The following is a 23,596-nucleotide window of genomic DNA, read 5'->3' as shown; positions in this document are numbered from 1 at the left end:
GGAACAACAGGAAAATAAAAAGATCTGCAGCATTGTGCCGTGCAATATGTAGGCCAGGTCATTACATCACAGCTGTCATACTTGCAAGACTGTGAATAAACCCAAGAAGAATAAATCACAGCAAATCACAGGCTCAGGCTTCCATCTAGCTTTCCATCTAGCTCATGTTTATTCCAGGTTTGTTCCTTTTATTTTTTTCTTTTTTGACAATGGAATTACGTAAAGACCATCTGTCAAACAGAATATACTGAGAGGTCTCACTATGCAATATGCTAAGTCTTTTTTTAATATAGAGGCTGTGAAAGTACTGGGTCCTTAAGCAAGGAACACCTAGGAAGAGATTAAACCATGCAATGTGTTATTACTGGGAGCTGGAGTAGAGGGCAAAATGTGTCTGTTTCTGCCAATGCACTGCATTTCAAAACCTAAATATAACAGGCTTAGTACTGAAGTCAAATTTAAAGTGAAACAGAAAAGCAATGTTTTCTCTGATTCACACCCTGCAAGTTACATTTGTTAGGCAGTTTTAATCTAGGTTCACAGAAAAATCCAATAATTGGTTCTTCATATAATCATAAAGATCTAATTCTGTGCTCATTAAAGTAATTGATAAAACTCTCACTGACGTCAGTAGTGTGGGATTGAGCCCTAATACAGCATATTGGCTCTTAGACATATGTGTCACATGAGAAAGTTAATAAACGAAAGGCATAGAGGAATATACAGGAGCTACTCAGAAGAACATCTTTTCAAAGATTGAATACTGTGCCCTTATCTCACAGACACACACAGGCAGTGAAATGCTTGATCCAATCCAAGACTACTCCTGTTCCAGGATAATGGTGATGCCCTTAGTCAATGATGCAGATGTAGTGAGAGAAAGGGAAAGCTTATAGATGTGCTTTAGCCCAACAAGGAGAAAACACACTTTTCTAAGATGGTGAAAAAGAAAATGAGAATGCATGCTAATTTTACCAACCACGTGACAGCGATGTTCTTGCAGAATCACACGAATTAATTACAGTATCGAATAAGCAATCTGTGACTTCATTTCTTGAAAAAACAATTCTGCATGCACAAAGCTGAATAAAGGTTTAGTAATTTAGGACCAGCTGACATGCTGAGCATGGTATCTGTAGCTTACACAAGGTGTAATACTTTTTCACCCAGAATACTACTTCTACGTTAGTAACTGCAGACCAGATGCTTTTCTAGTGTAAACAGGTAAGACAGGCTGGACTTTCATTGAGCTATAGCAAACTAAAGCAGTTATAGATCTATTAGCACCAGTAAATTGTGGTTTACACTTCAGGAACACCTGTTAAACTGAGTTCTCTCTTCATCCTCTGCCTTCTTCTCTGAGACCCTTCCACCTGGTGTGGTTTTTATCTTTAGCCTGGTAACACATTTTTGTTCCTCTACTTGCTCTCATTCTCCAAAACACCAGCTGTGTGTCTGCACTCTTTATTTTCTCCAGACCCGAATTCAATCTGCTTTCCATAGTAGGCCAAATCCTAGGTTTATATAAAGTAACAGAGTATAAATTAATTTATGTTGATATTTTTGTTTAGATTTATGGCAACAACTAAAGCAGTCAACCTGCAAAACTCTTACTTCCTTTTAAAATATTATTCATATTTGCTATAATAATGACTAAAAACTAACCAAAAATTAAGTTCCATTGTGCTGACACTGTATAGAAACAGTCTTTGTTCTGAACCTCTAGTCATCTGAGTGATCTTTGGCACTTTTCCTCCCCTGTCTTGTATTCTCAACAATTTATAGAAACTAGTGTAATAACTGTCTTTTGTTCCTTCATATTTTGTGAATAGGAAACTAGTCTCATCAATAGTCATGAAATGCCTCCTTTCTTTCACTTTCTATCATTCATAAAACCCATAAAATCCCACAATCAAATGCTCTTGCAGGATTACACCCACACAAAACCAGACCAGGAATTTAGGCTCCTGCTGACCCAGAATTAAACCATGCAAGTGGGTTCACATCTGCAGATTTGAATCCAAACTCCTTCCCACATAAATTCAAAGAGGATCAGATCTGAGGTTCTGGTTTTGCACCATTTCTAATCCTAATAATTTAAACTTAATCCAAGCCTCAGCCACAGAGCTGTACAATTTTAATCAGGACACTACCGACAAATTTGAAAGTGAAAATAGGAAGCTGAGAGTGACATTTGCAGCTACTGCCATTCATTAGTAACACATTTCATACAGAGTAGGCATTGAAAGAACCTAATTTTTCTCTCAGTCTGCTTCTGCACTGTTGTGACTACTAATTTCAGTGGAGTTATCCCTAACTCACCCTAGTATAAGTAGAAAAAGGTTCCATCTTCAAAACAGGAATGAACATGGCCTTATATAGGCAGCATTAATTTGCATCTGCTCTCTGTTCTTTGAAAAAAATGTAGTTTTTGTTTCTCCCCAAGTTTTAAGTAATTAATTGCCTAAATCATCCACAGTGTGGACTGGGTTTTTGGTTGCTGAGTACATTTTCTGGTTTGTATTTACTGACATGAGGCGTCCTGGCTTTGTAGAACATGTTTTACCAGGAAAAGAATTGGGATTGCCACCAGAGTTTTCTAGACATTGCCTTGATTCAGTCTGAACCTGAGTGCATTTTCAAGTTCACTAAATAAAGCTTCTTTCGTCAGTGAGCATGTCGAATGTGGCTCTGCAGCCAGCTGTGGCGCACGGGCGGTTAAAAGGGCCACATCAATTCTTGAGGCTGTAAGTGGATTTACAGCCGGGATGCCTTGGCCCACCCGCTGCCAGAGGGCAGAGTACAAACCTCCACAGCTTATGGACAGAGAGGTAGAAAAGGTCAAGCTATTTGCCATATCAACATCAACAGATATATTTAAAAACAGTAATTTAAATCCAGGCGCAAGCCAGTAACTTTTTGGTTCAAGCTGAGTTTACAGCTTAGTTCTGCTACACGTGTGAAGAAAGCAGTTCTCTGACTTCATAAATAGATAAAACCTCCAGGCTTGCTTGATAATAACGTAATTGGGAAGTTTTTCCCAGATCAAGCAAAAAACTCATGTTTTGTCTTGCTAAGTTGCAAGCTCGTTTCCTTGCTGGGAATTGTACGTCTAGAAGAATGCTGCTGTTACCAGTGCGAAGGCCATTGTACCCGCTCCAGGCACCTCCCGGCCATACCCGGTTGCCCTCAGGGGCCAGGACTAGCCCCGGTGCACACTGAAAGGGGGCTGCTTGGTCTTTCCACAGCCCCCATTTACAGGCGAGATTCGACATTGACTGAGGCCAATCAAAATTATTTGCTTGTAACCTTTATGAGAAAGAAGTCTCCTTCTGTACCAGAGGGACGAGACAACCTGTTCGGGGCACAGCGGTTGGGTTTGGCACTCTTTTAAGGAGGCCTGTTAATACGGTGAGGCCTCAGAGCCAGCGGGCCTGCACTTGGGCTTTCATTGCGAGGAGAAATGGAGCAGGAGAAGTGCAATTCACGGCTGAGCTGGTGTTTATATTACTGAGCCGAGCCTGCTCCTCAGCCCTAGCTGAGGTTTAGCTCTTGCAGAAGAAGGCCCACCCCACCCCTGGCGCCCCTGAGGGAGCCATCTTCTCTGCCCGCCTGGTATGGCTGCTGCCGGCGCTCCCCGGGGTTGTGGCACGGTCTGCCTCGGAACTGGGGACCCCTCCGCTCCCCAGCTGGAGCAGCAAGGGGTGGCAAGTGAATTTGGAAGCCGCGTGTGGTGTGCTTACCTGGGGGCGGGGGTGCAGCGGCTGGGCAGCAGCTCCCGTGCTGCCGCCGGTGGCCCTGGGGCTGCTCGACTCCGGAGGCACACCGTGGTTCCTGCAGGTCAGGCCGTGCTTTGCTTGCTCGTTTTGTAAGTGCCTGGAATTCGGGGTTCAGTGAGAAGCCTCTGGGTACGTTGCTCTGTCTCGCTGCCCTCCCGTCCTGCTGGCGTCCCTGCAAGCAAGCATTGCCTGCCCAGTTGGACGGAGAGGGATGGTGCCAAAAAACTAAGGCATCGTTTTAGGAAAGGAAGTGTGTCACCGCCAAAATACCCACTATAAATGCATGGTGGGATTTTTCAGACAGGCTCAGGTGCTTTTGAAAATGCTGCTGCTTGCATTTCACTTGTTCACCTTATATGAACCCATGATATACCATGATAACCCTGAACAGCACTTATGTAGAAGAACCAGGAGTTGTTCTAAATGCCAGTAGCCCTAGCCAGTCCATCCGTCCAGTACAACGCCTCTGCTCACAGGAGAGTTTCATAAGCATCAGCAGTAGTTTGGGTTTTCTCTGGGTAGTTATTTCTAACAATATCGCTGAGATTGACCAGTAAGATGCCGGGCCCAGCCAGACACCTTCCCTGTGGTTTGTGCTGTGGGTTAGGTCACTAGTGACAAACCCAAAACAATTTCATGAAGCATACCAAAAAGCTCTTAAATAGTTAAGGTCAGGTATTTTCCAACAGCGTGCATTTGGCTAGGAGTTTGATGCCTGTTCCTCTGCAGCTTGGAATAACGGTTATAAATCTTTCTCACCTTCTCCCATATGAGCAGAGGTGGCGTTTAACTACAGGAAAGTGGTGATTGGGTAATGGTTTGGATACAATTTCAGAAAAATATGAGCACAAAAGAGTTAGAGGCAGCAAAAGCAGGTATTCTGCCTAATGCCCTCAGCTACCATTAAGAAACATGAAAATCTAATTGTACTGAATGGAAATGTACATCTTCATCGCTGATTATGACACGGAAGAAAATTACTATATGATTGGCATCATAATGGCCAATGTTGAAATGTGATGACACGCCAATATGATGTACATCTCCATTAGGAATGATAAATCAAAGGTTATTCATTTGTGCTTGATTTATGCCTGGGAAATGCTACCGAGGGAAATCTTGATTTAAATCTCTTGTCGTTAAAAAAAAAAAAAAAAAAAAAAAAAGCCACGAGTGCCCTCTTCTGGCAACAAATGATAACTGTAGGCCCTGCAGTACTTCTTCCCTGTCAATTTTTATTTCTGTATATAATTTAAATTTTTGGTCTTTCATTATCCCTTTTACCACCACCATAGTCTGTGGTATTTTCAGTAATATAATTCATTGTCCTTTCTTGTATTTTATCCTCTGTTTCAGAAGTAGACTAGATAACATTTAATCCTGTGAAATCTCCCTTCTTATAACCAGAGGCCTTAATCTTGCTGGTAATCTTATTCCAGGAATACAGCAGAAAACTGAACAAGGTCTGTGCAGTTTATTACTGCACATGGAGGAAAGGATTCATATTTTCTGAGTTAGATGATAGACACAACCTCATGGGTATATTGAACAGGACCTAGACCACATGAGAAAAAAAATATTAATGGACTGCACTTAAATCTTTGCTGAATTGTTGGTTTATCCTAGGCAGCTACTCTGTAGTTGCCTGCTTTTAGCAGCTGCAGAGAGGAGAGCGGAACAGGAGATGAGAGGGAGAAAATGCCTTGACGTCTTGCTTGCTACTATTCTCTGTGCCCCCAGTCTCCCACCTTGTTTTCCTTGTGGACAACATATCATGCTATCTGTCACTCATGACTGTATTGGAGCATCAGCTCTGACCTGTGTTACATACAGGTAAAGCCTCAATTTTTCAGCTGCTTATACTACCCCGCCTCCAATTCTTAAATCTTCCAGCTTTTAAGATGAATCTTTTCCCACTCTTCCATGCAGCTTGAATTCTTGCCTAAGTTCTCATTATTTAACAGCTCAGTTACTGCAACATCCTTTTCTCTGGCCTTGACACATGCAGGCTTGCCTTTTCCCTAATCATACTGTATGAGGCTGCTGTTGCTTCAAAGATCATTTTCCTAGCCTGTCTCTTTGAACATGTCACTCCTCTCTTGGCATCCCTGCGCTACCTCCCCCCTCCCCTATCTTGCATCAACATAAGCTGCCTATCTTCATTTTCAAGGCCCCCTGGGACCCTACCTATCATCTGTCATTGTCAGGAGGCAGGAACAGGGAACAGAGCAGCTCCAATAACTGCCCTGCCTGAGCAGACTTCCAGCTCTGCTGTGCTTGTTCCTCATATGCCTTTTTAGAGCAGGATGTGGGTGAACAGGATTGGTCAGGAGCAAAAAAAGGGGGTCACTGTTAAAGGCAGTCAGGAATGCAGGCAGCTGCAACATTTAAATGCTGTTAAAACCTTAAAATGGACCATCTCTTTTTGTTCAGAGTTACCATTCTCTTGTGTTCATCTCAAAGAAAGCCCTTTCTTGTTTTCTCCCCTGTGGTCTCTCTTGTACTTGGAGGGTACCCTGCATAAACACTCTCAGATTTCTGTTGGTAGCTCTCTAGAATCTCCTTAAAGCTCTCCTTTGCCATGACGTCTACAAAAGCTTTGACAACCCTTGGACTGCTAGTGAGGTAATACTGCTGTCAGCCACACTGAGCATTCTCATTTCCTTTATTCTCCCTCTGTCTGTTTGTATCCGTCTGTGGTATCTTGCCCTCTCTTTAGTTTGTAATCACTTTGGGACAGGGCCATCATTTTGTTCGATGTTTACACAGTGTTTCCGACAATATTTGTTTTTAGGGTTCCTGTGTGGTCTAATAATACAGACAATAAATAAAAACAGTAACAGCCTGTGGCAGGTGGTCTCTTCTTGCATAGACCTCATTGATTTCAGGCTGTGGGCTGAGCAAATTGCATGAATGTGGCTTGGGTCTTGTGGGTAACTGAGCAAAGGGCAGAAACAGAAGAGCAGTGCCGTGTGTTCCATTCTAAATGTTGGCAAAAACGCCTTTAATCAAATCTCCCCCCCCTTTTTTTTTTCCCTTTTTTTCTTTCTTGTCAAGCAGTATAGAGCAGATCTAGGGGCAACCTTTTAGCTTCATGTTATTTTCTTCTAGAAAAGGGCAGGGGGGGAAAGAAGGCAAAAGTTTACGGGCTTTTTTTTATTTCTGAAAAATACAGCAGACGGGCTATAAACAGCAGGAGGAAGAAAAAACTCAGACATTTGAAGATCCTTAGAACTCACCTTTTGCCCTTTGTAGTTGGTAGAAAACTACCTTAAAAGCTGTTCTCGTAGCCAGTAGTAAACTGAGTCTTTGCCTTAGTTTTCTAATCTGTAAATTGAGCATCTGTTGCTTTAACAAACACAGGGGCTGTAACCCCTTTTTTGTAAGTCCTTCGAAGATTGACAGGGATATATCATGAATTATTATTATTCTGTAATGAATTGAGTTCCGTTTTATTAGCAAAATGGGTTCAAAGCTTATTTGATTCTACTGCCTGCTCTGACCAACCTCCAGAAATGTCCAGTGCTTGCTAGAGAGAAAAGAGGATACGGCTGTATCGCAAAACACTCAGAAAGGATTCTCTGTGGCTCTGAATTTCAGAGTTATCCACAGAGAGCTCACTTTAGGCTGATATAACTCATAAAGTGAGCAATCTTTGGGATCAGATCAGAATCCAAATTATGCAAAAGTGAGTTAAAGAACTTTAGCAATACCAATACGACACAGAACCTCAGCCTATATGGTTTACAGTACCAGCCAAGAACAGACAGAAAGGAATTACTAGGAGTAATAAAGCAGAGTGCAGTGTTACAAATTCTGTATCGAAGTACTGGATAAATAGGACAAGTATCAAGTGGGATATAAAACAACTGTATGAAAACCGCAGAAACTGGAAGACTGAGCCATACTTAGGGTGACAGTAGAGCCCTGCAATTTTAGTGCCTTTTAGTCTGAAAGGTCCCAAAAAACTTTCAGAATACTGATTAAGAAAATTAAGACATTCTATTTTGTTACAGAACATAGTCCCTGATAATACTAAAATATAAACATATGATTATCATCTGTAAAAGCTAGATATAGTACCACTTGTTGAATTTATTTTCCCAAAAGGATTCTTAATAAAAGACAAAAAGAGCCCCCAAAGAAGACTGCAGGAAACAACCGTCAGGGAGCATAAGAGAAACCAGGATGGGTAATGGGCCAGATAGTGTGATGCAGTAGACAGCTGGAACACAAGATACTGGATTGTAAAGTCAGACTCGTCCTCAGTGAGAATGCTTTGCTCATCGGTACTGATCCCCTGCAGAGCCAGCAGTCCAAGGAAGATTTCACCCTGAGAAAGAGAAGTCAAATTACTAAAGACCTTAAAGCAATGCACCTTCTGCCAACTACTCTCAACTAAGGCTTAGGAGGATCATCAGGTTTATGTTGATTGCCAAAATGTGACCAAAAGTTACATGCCCGAAAGAACACAAACGCATGAGAAAACAGAAAATACAGCACAAAATCTTCCTGTGAGAACTTGAGTGTAACATTTAGATATAGCCTTGGTGTAAGTATGCGAAACACTCAGCTCCCCCTAAGTCACTCTTTTAAATTCTTTTTCCTGTCATATGCCCATCTTTCCTCAGCTTTAAGCTGACCCTGGTATCTGCAACCTGGCTCCTTTTCTGCCCTGATTACTGTCACTAAGCAGATTTAGGCAGAACCTGACCATTAAACATTGAATGGCATTTTTGTTGATGTCATGGGGACCATCTCACAGTGACATTCAATTCGGGAAATATGGAATTATGTTTGTTACGGCCTGAATGTTTTTATTTGGATGGTTTGTTTAGGGGTATTTTTGTGTGGTTTTTTTTGTTTGTTTGTTTGTTTATTTTTGCAACATTTAGTAGATCTGCTCTAGAAGTAGAAGAAAATGCAGTAGGTGGAAAGCAAGGCAGTTAATGAGACTGAACAGGCATAAGAACATAGTAGTTAGATGGTATGCTATGGGCCAAAGTGAAGGCATTTATTTATTGTCTCAATCAAATGGCAACATAAGCTTTTTCTTTTTTTCTGTTATGTTATTAGTCTTATAACATGGAAAACATTTTCTTTCCCTGTGGAAATCCTCCAAGTCAATCCACCCCCATAAGGAAGCCCAACCTTTCATACTTTGTAATAAATAAAACATCAGGAAAAAGATATACAACAACACATTATGACAAATATTACCAAAAAGCATGCACAGATCTGTTCAGTAATGTCTCTTTGGAAAAATCCTCTACTGATGTCTCTAAGCACTTAAGAATTTAATATCTGAGCACCTCACAATCACTAATGGATTTTAGTCTCCCTTCACTCCAAAAGCAGAAAAGTATATTGCCCTTTTACAGATTTAGAAGTGAATAGTCAGTGACTTGCCCAGGGTCATATGTAAATCTTTTGGTGGGAGTGAGGCTTGGAGTCAGGTTTCCTGTGTCCTGGTCCAATACCTTAAGTCATCTTTTTACCCATTAACAGATCTGAATTCTAACATTTTGGAAAGTGCTGCGTGACACTTAATGCTCCTTGGCCTGTTTTAATATCCCAGGTTCTTCTAGTCCTGACTAATCATCAGGAGGAGTTGGCTATTAGCTTAGCCTTTAAAAGAAGCTGCTCTCCAGTGTGGTACATATTTGCCCTGAGTTGAACACAGTCCTCCAACAATTTGTATATGTGCAACCTAATCCCCAAGTGAAATTGTCCTGACAGGGTTCGCGACCAAGGTTTGCAATGTGTTTAAAAGCACTTTGCTGCATATGGTTTGGTTGGGAAAACTCTACACGAGCAAAGTGATAAAAAAACAATCAAATGAGAAAACATCCCTCTGGCCAAGATCTAAAGGAGCGAGTGGTGCTCAGTCGATTCTACACCCGTGTTTAAGTTCTCCAACCCCTACCTAAGGGAGCACTTAAGCACTTTAGCCTTAAATACATGAGCAATCATGTTGCCTCAGGGTGGGGGGTTTGGGGAAAACGTTCATCTGCTTTGCTAGGTCAGGACCCTGACCCGGAGTCTGTGGGTATTTGATTCTTTTGAAAACCAGGCCATTTCCTTAGCACTTTACATGGATTTGGGAGTCTAATTTTAGGCAGTTGTATTTTTAAAATCCAGACCTAAATACACTCCCCATAGGAAATGCAGTGTCCCTGATATTTGGGTTAAAATGCTCCTGCTAGGGATAATTTCTTTAAACCACTGGCCAGCAAAGAAAAAAACCAACCCAAACAACCACCCTGGCAGCACGCTCCCCCCACAAGCCTTTCCTACCCTCAAGGTTAGTTTGGGACCCTGGGTACATTTTGAATGGCTGTTGATACAAAGTCATCCTCTTTTCCTTTTCATGTCATTTATTTAAAGAGGAATCTTGAAGTAGTTGTTTACTGCAGCAATACTTAGGAAGAAAAAGAATAGTGAGTGTATTTTCAAATGCCCTTAGCAGCTTTCTTTTTATTTTGCTCTCCAAGCCCCTGCTATTCAAGTTCTCTTCTCCTCAGAGCACTAACAGCTAAATTGTTCTATGCACCCAGCTCCCATTAGCAAAAGAAGGAGTCATGCACATCATTCCCATGAACCACTTTAACAGCATAGTCCTATATGACAAGATGTGCCTCAAAGAGAGAGGATGCTAGATAAATATTAACCACACAGTGTTCTCATTTTAACTTACGTTTAAAATAGCATTTGGATTTTTAACATGTACGCTTACATTATTTGGTATCAGTCCTCTTTGTCTTACCAGTTTAAGAAATTAGATATGCCAGAGCATAACAAATCTGCATTAGAACCATGAGGTTTGCTGTTTTATGTTGGAGAAAAAAAAGGGGGGGCTGACATTTGGATTTACTGTCATACCTCAATAATCCACAAACCCTGATTTCTCAGCAATGAGTTCATGTCCTTTGCTTTACATTAATTGCATTGAAATTTCCGTTAACTATTCAAACCTTCAGTAGTCACAACTCATTTAATATCTTGCTCCCTGCAGACAATCTGAGGTCTCACTGTGCTTAGATTCATGTATGGACAGACATGGCAGAGATTCCCTTGAAATCCTCTTGAAAAAAGGTCCAGTTTAATATGAATTAAAGTATGCCTCTGACTAACTGTCATTTGGGAAGCATATCAATGGGTTGCACCAAAATCAAACTTAAAAGTATAATCAGAAATGTAAATACTGTTACATATAGATTCAAACATACTACATAGTTTAAAGGAATAGAAATATTGTTCATTGGGTAGTGTGGGAGGAGAGAAAAACACGTTTGTCCTTAATGTCAGACAATTAGTTTCTAATTTATATCTAAAAGCACATCAGTTGGTAAACCTTACAATTTCATCTTAGCTGGCGTAGCTATGGATGGCTTTACAGAAAACTCATAAAAATTTAAAACCATTTTCAAAGTCTAGTAGACTTTTTTTTTTCTCTGTTATTAATGACAGTGAATTCTGGTGTCTAGAGGTGGATTTTGTATCTAAAAAAAACCCCTTCTTTTGGATGAGTTTTGCTTTTTTTATTAAATCAGTGGACCTCTCATTCTTCATGCTTAACATCAGTGATTGACAGTTACATGGATATTTTTGTGTAACCGTTAATACCAGTAACTAGAAAAACAAGCAGATAGTCCCAATTTCATAATAAAAGGTAGAAAACACTCAAAATGACCATGCAACCATGCTTGAGAGCATGGATATAACTTTAAAACATAGCAACCGTAAAGGTGGAGTATGCCCCTGATAACTGAAATTCTCCAAGCAATAGTTACCATTTACTCACAATTTTGGACAATGCAAAAACATAAAAGCTGCTGCTCCCAGAATTGTTGCATATTACCACTATTCATCAAAACGTTGTCTTTGTGGTCAGTGTCTTTTCTTCCCCACTTTATATTATTTTCCTATTCTTTTACCAACAACTTGGAGTCCACAAGAATCTGCACAGTAACAAGCCAGTGAGTTTATGCAGCAAAGGACTGCAGTATGGACAAGAGAAAGATTTCAAGTACTGCGCTTCCAGGAGGCTTATTTAAACCATAACAAAATAATTAAAAATTGCTTGACCAGACCTTTTTAATTGGCTCCCTGATAGAAGGGTTAATAGGAATTCTAATACCTGTTTAAAAAGAAGACAGATAAAGAAAACAGTCTAATGTAAAATAATTCAGATTGTCTCTGTGTAAATGAGGCAATAAATGCCTGCAACACGAAGCTCAGTCTGACTTCACAGCAGGGCCTGGTGCTTAATTGAAAGTCCTAACTAGACCCATTTATCAAAGAAATCACTCAGAGGGAAATTTAATTATCACAATTAATCTATATTTTTTTAGAAAGTCTCAGCAAAGCACATTGAAATTTTCCTTGGGAAGGATTTTACAGTGTTATCACCAAAAAGTCAAGTGCCAAACTTCTCCCCCCACTCAACAATAAAAAAAAAAAAAAAAAAAAAAAAAAAAAAAAAGGCAGGCAGGCACAGGACATGTTGTGAGAGGAGCTCCTTGTAATGCCACTTAGGCACAGCTGAGAGTAAGGAACACCATCACAGCAGGAGTCCAAATGGAAATATTTCTTCCCAAGTCACAAAACTGCTCCATTTGCAAGCTGGAGACAACACCTGGCTTTCTGAGAGAGCTGGCCCACAACATGCCCATAGACTCTGGGTCCTTGCCACAGTTTTGCTTGGCTCTGCAGGACTCCCGGCACCCCTCAGCAGCCCCCCCAGAGCCCGTGCTCACAGTTTGTATCAGTGCGTGCACAGAAGAGCCCAGAGGCACAACAAGGCCTCCACTCAGTACCTAGTGTGTGATGCTTCGGTAAAGTAAAGAGCCAGTGGCACACTTTGTTTGAAGCGCTAGCATAAAGAGGAGATGTCTCGGGTAGAGTTGCCTGTGCTTGCATCAATGTTGAGTTTGCTCCAGTGAGCAAAGGGCCATTCTGAAACCAGGGTATTTCCCCTGAGTAATTGATAATATTCAACTCCCAGTTGGCTTTGCCTTAGCAGTTGTACATGTTGGGAAGGAAGGTAGCTCTGAGCTGCATTCCTACACAGCTTCTCACATTTGGCGTTTCCCAAGATGTTTTCATCCGCTTGCTTTTTAAAGAGCAGGTAATATTTAACAGCCTAGTTAGATTTTCTTTCTTCTTTTGGAAAACAGCCCCTTCTTTTTACACGGAGCCCCACCTCTATTTCCATGCCTCCAATGTAAGCCTGGGGTGCTGCAGAAGGCTACTTGTGGAGCACTTGTGGAACAGATAACAAGTAGAGTTACATCTATGTGCATCACATGGCACTTGACATGCCTGTGTGTAGATGAAAAGAAAGCCCTGAGAAAGTATGCAAGACTGTGCCACAATAAAAATCCCCTTCAGTCAACCAGCAAGCTGATGGCCGGTAGGATTTTAGGTTTTTAGGGCTTCTGGACACTAGCGTGGAACAAGTGATAGGCATGAGTCTGCTCCTTCATGTTGAGAGCGCAGAGCTCCAGCACTTGCATTGGAGGCAGGATGCAGGGAACAGGCGTACTCACAGTAGCTTCAGTGAAGGGCAACAGCGGGCACTTGAAAGGACAGGGAAAATAGGGCCAGAGATTTTCTTTCACTTTGTGTGACTTTCACAGCCCCATACCTACTCATGTTTCCCCAGGCTTAAAGGGAGTCCATAAGACATATTAAGGTAACAGAATTTTCCGTTCCATTCTTCAGAGTCAGAGAACGTTAGAAATTATGACCCATGTTAACAATTCTGTGTGTACCCTTTTTCCCTCTTCTTCAGTGGGAAAAGTTGCAGCTTGATCTCCTGATGTCACTGAAATTGTTTACTGCCTTTATTTGCTGTGCTTCCTACATTATTCAGGTTATACTAATCACCAGAGGGGAAGGAAACAACTCCAGAGCAGATTGAATTACCGTTTAATTGGGCATCCTGTGAAATAAACATTGTGACTTGGATAAGATTAAAATGTGAGTCACAAGTCTGGTGAGTTTTCAAGTGTTCGGGAATGCAGTGAGGGAATCAGGCAAGAACAGCAAGGCGATAGCAGCTAGGAGCAATGCTCAGCAGAACAGCAACTGCTGGACACGGTTACTTGTTTTTGCGAGGATCAGACTAAAGCTCCGGTGGACAGAATTGGGTAAAACAACTGACAGTTCTTTATTTAAGAAGAATTACATTTTCAAACAAATTTCCATTTATATTCATTTGCCTGTACTGAACCCATCTGTGAATGCCCTCTGGCAAAATACCGCTGTCCAGCTCAGCTAAGTTTCTAGATATTAAAGATGAGTACTTAGAAATGCTTCTGAAGAAGGACCTCACCAACAGTTTTGGCATCTTCCATGCACTCTCCATTTGTTTGGTACTTTGCAATACTTTTGGTGAGTAGATTTGCTGGAAGAAACAAATTTCAGACACAGAAATGAAAAACTATATTGTAGACTTTTAATTAAACTATGAATCCCAACTGTGTAATCATGATTGTTCACATGTTTCACCTGATTTACCTGCACAGACATGATGCCACATTTAGGGACAGACGGCCTCATTGAGCCACCTAACACACATCATGTCAATCTCCTACATCACGAGCTTACCTAAGTTCATCTGTCCCTGGACTGCTTTCTCCTTTGCCTCCCAAAGGAGAGGCTGGCTGTTGTAGAAGATTTTGTGATGGAGCTGGCTGTCTCAGCCAGAGGTGAGATGGACCTGTCTGTCCTGCATTGTACCCCGTGGGAGCTGTTGCTGGCTGCTCTGTCTCAGCCGTGGCTGCGCACCAGCCACCTGGGAATGAAAGGCTCCCCCGACTATGACAATTTCCAGAGTTCGCTGATCCTCAGGATATTTCTTGTGTCTTGGAAACGCAAAGGTTGTTGCTTTGCTGTTTACCACCAGGTGGCCTAACTATTCCACCGTTCATGAAGAACCAAGACTCCATTAGAGAACAGCAGCTGGAACTTTTTAAGCTTTAGATATTTTTCTTCCCAAGCCTCCACCTCCCCTCCTTCCTCCTTATTCAGTTGATTAAAAGCAATGAGGGCTGCTCTAATTTCTCAACTCAATCCTTTCCTCTAAGCAATTGAGCAAGCTTGTGCTTCCAGCAGTCCAGCCCTAGCTTTAGAGCTCAAGCTCAGCCATCTCTATTTACCTCTTAGTCCAAATGAACTCTTGCCATAACAACACAGATACCTTGGACTTTTCCTCATGCTTCAGTAACCGGAGATTGATTCTTTTGTTTGCTACCTCTGATATGTCTTTGGTAGCTGGTTTTGTGACCACTGAGGAGTTCTGCGCCGGCCACATAAGCTGGATTTAGAGCTGCCTTGGTTCCCTGGAGAATCGCAGAGTAGATCCAGTGGGCCAGAGGATCTGACTCAGCAAATGGGTTTTGATTTTTAAAACCACAGACAGCTTGGGACGTCAGCAGTCCCCCCAGTCAGTAGTTTTGGGATAGCCATTTGGGAGCTGACTGAACTGATAGCTCCTTGGATTTCAAGAGACGCTGGCATTATGGCTCACTCCATTAAATGTCCTGCCATTGTGGACTGAAAGGAGCTAGACTTACTGATCTAAAAATGAGAAGGAAGATACTCTCAGATGTTCATCTCAGGCTTTTCTTGGTGAGAAGGGTGGGGAAAGCTTTAGCTGTCACAGCAGTATAAACTAAGAACAACTACATTGGCACCAATGGTCTTATGTTGACATGCAGGTATTGGGAGGCCACTGAATGACTTCTTAGGAGAAGGAAGCATGGTTTGAGGAGAAGATGAGTTATTTCATGTACTGCAATACAGATGGCTTAGTGTTGTATTTTTTACCATTTACATAATGCCTAAAAGCTTTCGGAAGGTACTTCCAAAACAAATCTCAGTAACTAAAGTGATTAAGATTATTTGGTTAAAATATCCATGATTCATTTGTTTAGCTGTCTTTGTAATTATGCATTTCAGTTTTGATGTGAGCAGGGACAAGGTACAATGATGGCAGGCAGGAATATCACGTCAAAGCCCATCAATAGAAGCCTCTTCCCAAGATCAGTTCAGATCAGCTCTGGAACTGGTGCCTGATGATCTGAAATCAAAGGCATGCAGTTTCTGAATGCCCCCCTAACATAACATGGTCGCAGCACAAGACGTAACTGCATTAGGCAGATTTTCCTAAAGGGTGTGGTGATTGAACTTTTAAAAATACCAGTCATTTGGAGAAAATTTCAGGAGTCTTTAAATTACTTTGGTAAATGGATTAGTTATAAATAATAAATACCTGGAAATAGGTAGAGACTTTCAGTTGCATCACAAAAATGTCATGAAGTAATACTGGATATTTCAGCTACTTTAACCTAGCCTTGGGCATAGAAGAGTCCAATTCTGATCATTTGCAGGATAAGCAATCAAATTCATGGTAACAAGGCTTTAGCCAAGGTGTTACTCTGGATTTACACCTCTGCAGATAGAATCAGATGCTATCTCCTAGTCTATGCATCCTCTGAGAATAGAATTAATTTTGAATTCTTGTATCATCTGCTTGCTTGTGCACTTATTTGCTAACTGTCTGAGTGAGCTATTCTGGGTCAGTATGATTTAGGCATCCTTTATTACACAGTTTCCAATTCAGTACATTTTTTAATCAAGACTAAATTGAAGTCAGGTTCCAGGTACATATAAATATAATATATATTTAGTGAATACACTGCAAATCCCCAAGTCTAATTTTGAATGTAGCTATAATAGAACAAAAAATATGAAGGTTCTTTTATTTTATAGAAGAGTGTTAAAATATTGCCACTTCTTAAAGGCAAGTTAAGACCTATTTTCATATTTTTAAAATCACATTAGCTAAAAGCTTGTTAAGGAATAAATAGTCCAGAGGATAATTGAGACTTAGCTGGCTTAAGCATTAATGAATCAAAATCAGATGCCAGATCATTAATTAATTCTACAAATTATAATGTTGCCATTACTGGCAAATACTATGAAAACTAATACCAAGGAGCAAATTAAACTGCATAGTTTTCCTTCTTACTACATATCTTTTGCCAAAAATAAAAATGTAGTGGTTATTTTTGGTTGATTACATACAGTGCCTATATTTTTAAAACTTCTGGATGATTCTTGGTTTTTAAAAACATTTCAATTTCTTTAACATGCTATTTATAGAATGTGCCTATCATAGACTATAAGGATATTTCCATCAGTGCTGTAACCCACAGAAAGTAAAATGTAGCGAAAGTGACAGAAAAGTCAATTCAACACTTCCAAAGCCTCACAAAAATTCACACCCCTTCAAATCAACCTCTTTGGCAAAAGACAGAATAATAGATGGGTCTTGCAATGTGGCTTGACGCAGATCAACGCAGAAAATTAATTACGGGGGACGCAAGAGAAGCAAAAGAGAAGGTCAGCTGGACATTTCTAGCCACCAGTTCTCATCCCACAACAAGAAGGAAACTTCAATTTATTTAGAAGGTGGCAAGTTTTAAAAACTCTTTTACAGAGTGGAGAACCGATCTGGGGAATGGGCTGTGACAGGATACCACTGAGGCCAGAGACTTATGAGTAAAAGATTCAACAGTGATGAGGTGATATCACAAGAGATGATATACTGAGTTGATATAGCATTAGTCTAGTCAGAATTAAACTTTAGGGCCAAAATGACAGAGGTTTTGCACCTTTCTCTGAAAACTCACAGTATTTGAACTCTTTGTCTGATGTGGTATATCTTTTCCTCTTTTCCCATTATGTGACAGATGCCAAAATTATCTAGGTTCTAGAACATGCAGGTTCTTCTAGAGCATATCCAAAATGCTTTAATTAAGCCTGGAGACCAATCAAAACCCAATGCACTGCAGCATTAGTGTAATAGTTTGCTCACTTAAGCATCACTAAGTAACTGGCTAGGTGGAATCTCCTCTAGCTGAGATTAAGTTATCAGGAAGGATCCAGCAAAGACTGTCAAGTCTGATGCCTGTAAGAGCAAGCTGTGGAAGAACGTCCCATTTTTTCCTCCATATTGATTGCTATTTTCATTCCATTTCCTTCCTCTTTTTGACTGAAAAAAAAAAAAAAAAAAAAAGAAGTCTGGATGGATTTTTTTTTTTCCTAGGAATAACACTAAGACATTCTGAAATAAAAATATTCTTGCGGTTTCCCAAAACCAAATGCAGCTCAGTTTCCAGTAGGAATCAGAGACTTGTGAATCTTGTTACCGTGAGCTACATTTCAGCTGAAGAATACTAAGGTGCCACCTTATTTCAGCCCTCAGTATCTGTCCACCATCAATGGCAGACAAATCTTCCTCGCCAAAGCAAACATATAATGTAGATCAGAGAGTGATAGCACCATGCCAACAGTCTTTTTTGATGGCTTCATATATATGCTGAATAGATGAATTCTTGGTAATTTGTCACCCTTTGGGATCTCTGAACTACCAAAAGGTTCTGACCTTTGCCATGCAATAAAAATGAAACTGGCATTAGGCAACACTGTAGATAATAATGCATTCTAATATATCTATATTATCTACCCCTACACTGAATTCATGGCTCTTTTCCATGTCTGGAGATGACAGATAATACCAAAGCTGTTTTATTACAACTTTTGGCCTTCTGCCAAAACTAGAGCATCTAAAAATAGACCAGGGATTACGATCTGCCTCTGAAGTTGCTATTTTGAACACTGGTCTAGAAGCAGCTGACAGCAGCCAACAGTGGGTGCTTAGGAATCCTGAGAACAGGACAAGCATGTAGGGATGCTCCCTCCAAGGACTTCTCCAGCCTGCAACTATTTGCAGCTCACCAACTTCTTGAGATATTTAATGGTCCTTGAAGAATTTTTCTTGTATGAATTTGTCCCATCATTCTTTTTGTTAACTCTATATTAAATAAGAAATATAGCCAGTATGGGTCACTCTTCTAGTTTTAGTCTCTGATCAGGCTACCCTGCTAGACTGGTGAAAAGATGAATTTTTTTTTTTTTTTGTAGTGACTCAGAGGTGGAAAGGACTTTCTTTACATGGTTGGGTGGCCAAGTTCACGGTGAAATAGCTGCTATAATTCTGCTGGGATTTCATATTATCATTAATGATTTGATAGGGCACTTGAAGCCTGCAATGCTATCCCTTAAAAGGATTTAAAATCTAAACACATTAAAAAAACCTCTACATTCACTCTGCATAGCTTCCTTTCCTATTTTCTGACACTACAGCCCTAATTCTTTTGATGCTCTGAAGTCTGCCACTGTTAGAATTTATTAATGCCACCATCATCAAAGAAAACTACAAGCCCAAACCAGAAACTTTTACAAGTGTGGTGTGAATGCAGGGAGTATTCAGCTGCTGTAGAAGCACCTTTTGCATGAAACTGTCTTGCTCTTTAGCTTCTGTTTTCATTTTTTTTCTATCCATGGAAGTTAATTAATTGCAGTAATTAACAATTAGACAAAATCTATGTGGGCAAACAGAAACTCTGTTCCAGATGGACTCTGACATGTAATGAGGGACAGTTGATAATGACTTTTTTCCTTTTCAAACGGAGTCCAGTGGATCATGGTTATGGCACTTTGGGTAGAAGGTAACAAACCAATCCATGCAAGTCAGATGTCTGTTGACCAATAACTAACACTAACTACCAAGTGGCACCAAAATAAATGCATATTTTTTTGTCCATTTGTTACTGTCTTACAAGCTTTCAGTCAATTTATTGAGATAATTTGTACAGAATTGATTTTTGTATGTGGTTTTATTGGATAGGTGAACACCCGTTGTCACTTATACATGATGGTCCTATCACACAGTGCTGTATAACCAACAGCCACCCGAAGATTGGATGTCCTGGAAAAAACATTAGATGGAGCACGATTTTTATAAAAAATAGTTATGCCAATATAACTCACTTATTTCCATATACATGTGCCCTTTTTGTCTTGGGTTGTGTCACCTTGGACACTTCTCACTGAATGAAAGCAACTGTATGTCAGCTGAATTAAGTTGCTGTAATAAAGATAACTGTAGTGATGCAAAAGGAAAAACTTTCTATGTAGCCCTGCTGCCGCCTGGCCCTGAGGCAGTATCTCCCACCTTTGATGGAGTGGCTGTGGTCTACAGTGCTGGTGAGCTTGCCACAGCCCTAGCATTTTAGATGCTCCTGGTTTTATACCCAAATATCCTTAATCCAGTTCCGACTGTGTCATGTTTAAATTATATGTTCATTGGCACATGCCTTCAATGAGCTAGCATGCACTCTTCCTGCCCCGCTGTCGTTTACACTGAGGGATGTCACAGAAAAAAAAAAAAAAAAAAAGAGAAAGGCAGCAAAATATACTCAAAGAGCTGTTTTGATCAACAATTTGTAAAATATAAATCACAGTAGAAGCAAGGTGGGTTTTTTTGCTTGTTTGTTTGTTTATGAAACCATCTTAGAAGGTATGACACAATGGGGGAAATTCCACACTTTGGAAAGTTAATGGGAAGCAATTCAGCAGTTGCAACAGGGGCAGGATTTTTCTGATTGTGTATTGTCCTGTTCCCATCCTTCCTCCTCTGCCTCCTCTCCAGCACACACACAGTAGATGGAGAACAGTGCTTCTGTTATTTCAGCTGTCATTTCACAGGAAGAAGGCTGACTTAATTCCCTATCACCACATCACTTAATTGCTTGGCAGTCATAAAGGATAACAATTTTTATTGTTCAATCTAATTAGACATTGTCCAGAATAAAATAATTTGAATTTTCTCATAACATGATCTATCTCTTGAATAAAGGATAAAAGCTTATTTCAACGGGAAATCATGGCTTGAATCACATCTGGAAAAACCCTAGCACCTCAGGTCACTGAAATAAAACTTTGTGTAGTCAAATGCAAAACTTGTTCTGATTTCTATAAGAACTGGGAGGAATATTGAGTGTTTTTTAGCTACGTTGATTTTTGGAAAAAAGGTTAAGCTCATAGCTAGGGAGTGTAAAGAGGGCCTGGGAAAATTGAAAAATAGATTATGTTAATTGATTGTGGCTAAAGATGATATCTGTCCTTAGGATCTACTATTTCTTTAGGTTACTGCAGAACCTTACAGCTTTGTCCTGGGTTGAGTGAGTGGTAGAGTTTTTTGGTGGCAGGGGAGGGGGCTATCAGGGCAGCCCCCTGTGAGAAGCTTCTCGAAGCTCCCCCAGCTCCAAGTCAGCTCCACTTCTGTTTGGGAAATTGAGCCAATCGGCTGCGCCTCTGCGATAACGTATTTAAGAAGGGACGTGGTGACGGGCAGTCAGACTTGTGAGGAGGAGTTGCTACAGCTGCATGAACACCAAGGTCAGTGGAGGAACGGAGGAAGAAAGGAGGGGGGAGGTGTGCTGGAGCAGAGACCCCCCTGTATCCTGTGGTGAGACAGCAGGGCAGCCCCCCCTGCCACCCATGAAGATCTACGGTGGAGCAGACATTGATTTATGGCCTGCTGCTCCTGCTTGGTTGGTCAAGGTTCTGTGCCCGAAGAAGGTCGGGGTCTCATGGGAAAAGGCAGCCCCGCTGCTGTAATTCAGTGCTGGGAGGATTGCAGCATGTGGGGGAGTCCCACGCTGGAGCAGCTCGGGAAGGGCTGCAGCCATGGGAGAGAATCCAGTCGGAGGAAGTTAGTGACCCATGACGGAGCAGTGTGGGGAACGCTGCGGCCCATGGGAGGAATTCAAGTCGGAGAAAGTTTGTGGAGGACTGTCTCCTGTGAGAGGGGGACCACGATGGAGCAGGGGGGAACAAGTTTCGGACACTCCCCTCACCGAAGATGAAGGAAGTGGCAGTGCTGACTGCACCCCCCATTCCCTGCCCCTGCGCCACTGGGGGAGGAGGTAGAGATATTGGGAGCAAAGCTGAGCCCGGGAAGAAGGGAGGGGTGGGGGGAAGGTGTTCTCAATATGTGGCAATGCTTCTCACTGTCCTACTCTGTTATGTGTTGTTAGTGTCTGTAATAAATGTATGTTCTTTTTTTTTCTTCCCCTAACGAGTCTGCCTTTTGCTCGTGATCATAAAAGGGGGATTTTCCCCCATCCCAGTCCTATCTTGAACCCCAATCCTGGCTCTCTGTCCCTTCTCATTGCCGGAGGGGAAGGGAGAGAGAGCTGCTGCATTGTGGTTGGCTGCCAATCAGGCCTAAACCACAACAGTTTTTGGCGCCCAACGTGGGGCAGAGGGTTGTGATGTGATAAGGATGTTAATTGGGAGAGGTAACGAGCAAAATACAGACTGAACTCCGTTAATGGAATGATCTTTGTAATGTCTGTAGTTGTAAGTGTGGGGAAGTTCCTTCCAGTCTGGTTTTGCCTTCTCTTTGTTCTGATGTTGGTGTGTATACTGTTTTCTGTACTGAATGTTGGATCTCTTAATTAGGCCAGTCAGGCCTAAACCACAACAAGCTTCAACAGACATCATCCAGCAAAAATGTAAGTTCTGACATTTTAAAAATTATTTCTGGGGAGGCACAAAGTGTGGGGAGTATATGACCTGTTTACAGAAATGGAGCAGATTGAGAGCTTGTCCACAATAATGGTGCAGAAGGATACCAATTTCAGCAGCAGTTTGCTTTTTTTCTTAAGAGTACACAGAAAACTACTGAAGTTCAACATCTAGATGTTTGGAAGAGGAAGGATTTATGTAGCCCCTGTCTGGCAAAAAATCTGCTGGTCATCTTGGCTCTTCCACTGAGTATGTGTGTCATGACTAACAGGTCTAAAAGAGACAAGGAGGTAGAGCAGAAAGCCACTGAAAGGGAATGCCTTTTTACTTCAAGAAGTTTACAAAAATCAGTAATTGCTGGTGGGGGCTCAAAACTACATGCCTGGTCAAGAGATGCAGTGATTCTGCACTTTTTCAAAGTAGCTTTTTCTCAAAAGCTCTTCTGCAGCAATCAAGATGTATTAATTTTTCCACAGATGGTAGAGCTGATGGGATGAAGTCTACCCAGCTTTCTCCCTTGTTGAGGCCAGCATTTTGCCCAATGAATACACTGAAGCAATATCAGTATAGTGCTTTTTAATTTTAATTTTTAAAACATCCTATTAAACCAGCAAAACTAACCTGATCCAACTCCAGCATAGGGCATGCTTGTTCCGGTATAAAACATCTTCTGTGGGTTCGTGCACGTTGTTTGGAAAGAAGTTTAAGTTGTACAGATAGGAGCCACTGGAACTGGGGCATGAGCTTCTCTCCAGGTGTTATGTCTATGTTAGGTACTGTAACTACCACTCAGTTTGCTGACACTAAACTGAAGAAGCCTGGGACAACCAGGGTGTGGAGCCTTCCTCTTTCCTTTTTCTTCCATTTTTGTTGCCTTCCTGTTTCCTTTCAGTAATCCATGCAGATGTGCCCCCTTTGAAGCCAGGAGGTCACTTCTTCACTAGCCATTGCTGGTCCAATAACTGGAGCTGGCAAAATACGCTGACATGGGCTCCATCTCAGTGTTACTTTCCCCTCAGAATTGTTACCTTCCAAACTGCTTGCCCCTCCTATTACTTGATAAAGCCCTCAGGAAGTCACCACATTTGCAAATGCTCTGTTGGACCTGGTTTACTCAAACCCTGTGTATAAGTTTCTAGTATATGTCTAGATCTTCAGTGAGTTCATGCAACTCAAAATAGATCTGCTAAAGTTAGTGGAGCTGCTCCAATTCACCCCAACTGTAGGTCTGATACATCTTTTCTCATTTGGTTCTTTAACCAGCCCCTTTTTCTTGTTCCAACTTCTTTTCTCATCTACATTTACCAGTATAGTATTTTGAATTTTTATGCAGTCTGGTTTCATTTACTGTGAAAAATACATCGCCA

General features: G+C 41.2%; 1 protein-coding gene across 1 annotated transcript in view; it reads right to left on the bottom strand.

Moving 5' to 3' along the window:
• Positions 1 to 7,854: 7,854 nt before the first annotated feature.
• CXXC4 (CXXC finger protein 4) overlaps positions 7,855 to 23,596 on the bottom strand; it is a 124,154-nt gene continuing 108,412 nt past the window's right edge. Inside the window, exon 4 of the transcript XR_006165648.1 lies at positions 7,855 to 8,112. The gene's annotated coding sequence lies outside the window, so the exon portion shown is untranslated. The remainder of the gene's footprint in view (positions 8,113 to 23,596) is intronic.

Source organism: Tyto alba, unplaced genomic scaffold (genome assembly GCF_018691265.1).
Source record: "Tyto alba isolate M040663 unplaced genomic scaffold, T.alba_DEE_v4.0 Super-Scaffold_23, whole genome shotgun sequence".
Classification (NCBI taxonomy): Eukaryota; Metazoa; Chordata; class Aves; order Strigiformes; family Tytonidae; genus Tyto; species Tyto alba.
Note: the sequence above shows the minus strand (reverse complement) of the source record. Positions and strands in the feature narration are given on the sequence as shown.